This window comes from Asparagus officinalis, unplaced genomic scaffold (genome assembly GCF_001876935.1).
Source record: "Asparagus officinalis unplaced genomic scaffold, Aspof.V1 AsparagusV1_Un1971, whole genome shotgun sequence".
NCBI classification, from domain to species: Eukaryota; Viridiplantae; Streptophyta; class Magnoliopsida; order Asparagales; family Asparagaceae; genus Asparagus; species Asparagus officinalis.
This window is the reverse complement of record NW_017974230.1, coordinates 1-4,148: the sequence shown is the minus strand read 5'-3', so window position 1 is coordinate 4,148 and position 4,148 is coordinate 1. Positions and strand designations below refer to the sequence as shown.

The following is a 4,148-nucleotide window of genomic DNA, read 5'->3' as shown; positions in this document are numbered from 1 at the left end:
GGAAACAAAAGAAAGTGACTATCATGGAAGTTAGTCATTCGAAGAGTAGATTTATAAATCTCAGGCAGGTCTAATACGAATAAGATTGGCTTATTGGAGAATAAAAAATAATATAGAAAAGTAAACTACTACAACAGCATGCACTAATCATAGTCAGATACTGATATTAAGCATTTTCCTTGTCCATTCACTAGATTACCAGAAACATGGTTTTTTGTCAAGACACAAGTCAATATAATATATGTCAAAATATATACCGGGCAATAGAAGATATAGTCAAAGAATCAATTATTTTGAACCCGTGACGAATGGAAGCTATGCTCAAGAATGGAAGTGTGCCATCTTCAAGCAATTGCTCGATGCTTTCCCTTCTATTTACAAGGTCAACATCAGCTATTTAAGCAGAAACAGTACCTGAAAGATTCAAGATTTTTGTAACAAATTCATTAACCAGAGTCAATATTTGGAGAAAAACATAAATAACCAACAACTAACCTCCACTGAAATATTTTTTATTCAGAATCCTGGCTGCCTCTGTAAAAGAACATTGAAGGGCAGAAGCATAAAGAAATCAATCTCTGCTGTACATGACAAAGCTTGGTCTAGAAGAATGCACAAATAAAGTATTGAGATGCATCAGAGTGGAAAAAGAAGAATATGACTAAGGCAGCACTCTCCCACAATATATTTCGCGGTCAAAACCTTTTCAAAACACCTGATGCATGAAATATGAATGTAGCGTGCAGATTCAACAGCAAATCATTCCATTTCATACGATGCATGAATAATTGTGTCAATCTCTTCTTCTGCTCTAATTCATAATTCAAAATCTAGCAAGAACAACACTTTTGGAAATATTACTCCCAGCATTGATCTTGATTTTCAGTCCAATTGTATGTTATTTGTAAGGGTAAAACAAGTTGCATACCTAATTTTTTTGGCTTATTTTTATTACTTTCCTTCTAGTGCTTTTTCCCAATTAAATCTTACACAGATCTTAGGTTTGTTTCAGAAGCTATGTACAATCCAGATTAGCACAAAGATGTGCAAAAGAAGAGATCGTGACGTAATAGAGATTGTTGGATATCAGTTCAGATTTAGGTATCATCTAAAACGTTGATGGCCAAAGAGTACGCACAGACATATAGAGATGACTACCAAGGTAAATTACCCCCCATCACCCTGTGGCAAACATGACATGTGCATAACTCCCAATTTCTCCTGCAGCCAGTTACCTTTGGTCATTATACCAGTTTGATACCAAAAATACCTTCCTTAATGGTGTTTCCGTTGAGGACGTCTACATGGAAACCACTAGGTTTCATAGCTCAGAAATCAGAAGATGTGTATATAATGCAAAAGTAGAATACCTCTTGTCCTTTCTCCATTAATTATAGCAGTGCCAATTTTTCTTATTAGTGCATTTAAAGGTTTCCATTGCACAAGGTCAAACCATCTCAGTTGATTTACTCGTGTCTTACCCTCAATTCAAGCAATCTCTTAACTTTTTATCAATGCACTCATTTCTTATCTCACAAAATTTACATTGAAGTTTGAAAACTGGAGTTTACGAAAAACAATTATTGAGAAATTTATACTAAAAATGGCCGCACGTGCAATGCACATGAAAAACAACTTTTGAAAAATTTAGCCTGAAATGGCCTCACGTGCAACACACATGCACCATACGTTGAGGTAAATATCCGAAAAATAATATGCCAAACATATCCACCTCAAAATTGGACAGAACCGAGATTCGAATAAACCAGACCTTTGATACAAGGTGCACAAAAATTGGTCCTACAATGCTTGTTCAAATTGCTTCTTTCAGATGAAAGGTCCTCAGCAAAGATTTAGCTCTATCATGCGCATTCAACTCAACCAACATCGTCTTCAATCTCCGAACAAGCCCAACGGTCTCCTCCTCGCTCACCCCTGACGCCTGCCTCTTCTCCAACTTCCGACCTAGTTTATCCACGCAATCAACCAAAGGCTGCAACTTCTTGCTGTGATTTACTGTGACCTCAGGCCCATACCAAACCCCTGACATTGATGCAACAATCCTCTCCATTCTAGTTATAGCATCATGGACATTCGACATTATGCTTTCCATATGAGGGAGTAACTTCCCTTTTAAGAGCTCTTCAAGAGCAAGCTTCTCTAGAACTGGCAGTGACAGTACATCTTTCCACAGACAAATATTCCTCAGGAGCCGAACTGATGTCCCAAATCGATAAGCAGCTAATTGAGCAGCACCAGGCACAATTCTCGTCACGACGGAGCTCCACACCGGAACACTGAGGTCGGTAATGGCCTGCGTGAGCCGAGAGCAAACAACTGATAGTAGCTCTTGGAGGGCCTTACTCGAGACTGGAACATATGTGACGACTAAATTAGTGGCAAATACAGCATTCTCCGTTCTTTTTGTGCTGAACATATCCCAACAGTGTAAGATTTCATGGTGCAAGATGGGGAGAGCTACCTTTTCTACTAGCTCTGGGATAAGATTCGCATCGGCATCTTCAGGATCAAAATCTTCATCTCTTCCTGGTAACCCATAATCAAAAAGAAGCTTGTACCATTTCATTTCTTCGAAATCGGTCATATTATAAAGAGGGTCTCATTTCAGAAGCTCCAATCTCACATATGGAGAGAAGACATCAGGTGCACTCAAAGACATGTAGGCATCTCGGTAGCTTGAGAAGTGATGCTTCTTCCATCTCTCAAACCTTTCTTTAACAACAGAAAGGTTTGAGTACTCATCGGCTGCGTCGCTAAAGATTTGCTCAGCTGTTTGAAGCAATTCATCCCTTGTAGAAGTGTAAGCAGTGCTCTCACGGTCACTCTCATCGGTGGTAACCTCTCCTTCTAACTGCTTGCCAATAGAAGTCATTCTTCTAGAATCAGCCCGCGCTCTTATTCGCTTCCTTGCCTCAGCTCGCCGTGAGAAATCCATACGCTTCTGTAGATTAACATCCCTTCCAAACTCATCCAATTGAACCGGCAAATTCGAGCTCTCTCTCACTGCAGCTAAAGCAGCATGTGCTGCATTTGTGGCAGCAGATACATAAGCAGGCCCAGAGCCTTTGCTGAGAACCGACATGGCTGCACTAACCCCAGACTCAACTTCCCCGGTTTCATCCACGATATCAGCAGCTCTTCTCTTTTCCACAGCTGCTGCCCTCTTCTCATGGAGCTCCTGCATCTCCTCCTCCAGCTCCTCTATCAACAAAGCCTTGTCCTTCAAGAAATCACATGTCACAGAAATGAAGTCTCGGAGCTGTTGCATGAAAATATACCTGTCCCCGGCTTCTTGAAGGCACTTCTCCAACGTGGTGATATCAAAAAGAGCATCTGCTAAGTTTTCATCTGTCTTCGCCACGGAATCCATTGTTCGCTTGTAAGAGTCCTTCAGCCTTATGATGTTCTCCTTGAGAGCCCGTGTAGCAATCTCCGCCTGTTGAGATATCGACATTGTCTGAAAGAAAGGCATACTTCCAGGCACCAACGGCCGAGGACCAACAGCATGATATAAATTCTGTGGCGGTGGCATCTGAGGCTGAACACCGCTAACCCCTCTATGGACAGATACTTCCTCAATGATTTCAATCCTTTTCCCAAGCCCCTTTCGAAATTGCTCCTCTTCCCATTTCCGCTCCTCTTCATCCTCATCATCCTCTGCTTCAATCTCTCCAGCAACCCTAGTATCAACAATTGGAGCCCTCTCCTCAAACTCCTCGAAAACACCCTTTTTCGATTGCTCATCCCCTTCATCACCAAACAAAGCAATCCTACCTCTAAATTCATGATCCTCCTCATCACTAGACCCACCATCCGATGCCCGAGTAGCCATCACTCCTCCGCTGTCAAGTGATATAAAATCCGCTGCCGGCCCACGACTCTGCCGGAGCCTCTCCCTCCGGGCTTTAATGGCAGCTATATGAGCCTGGCTCGGTATCGAAGACAAACCTTTTCCTCTACCATCAATACCCAATTTCGCAAACTTATCTTCCTCTGTCCCATCTGATTCCTCCTCCACCTCTTCCTTTCTCGGCTTAGGGGCCGGATCAATAGGAGACGATGTGGGCTTCACGAGGCCTTTAAGGACGATAACGGGTTCGGATTTCGACGGGCTATCGGGTTTCTGA

The 4,148-nt window shown here is 42.1% G+C and overlaps 1 pseudogene; it reads right to left on the bottom strand.

Annotated features, from left to right (window-relative positions):
* Window positions 1–4,141, bottom strand: part of LOC109828519 — a 6,071-nt pseudogene extending 1,930 nt beyond the window's left edge.
* Window positions 4,142–4,148: the final 7 nt, after the last annotated feature.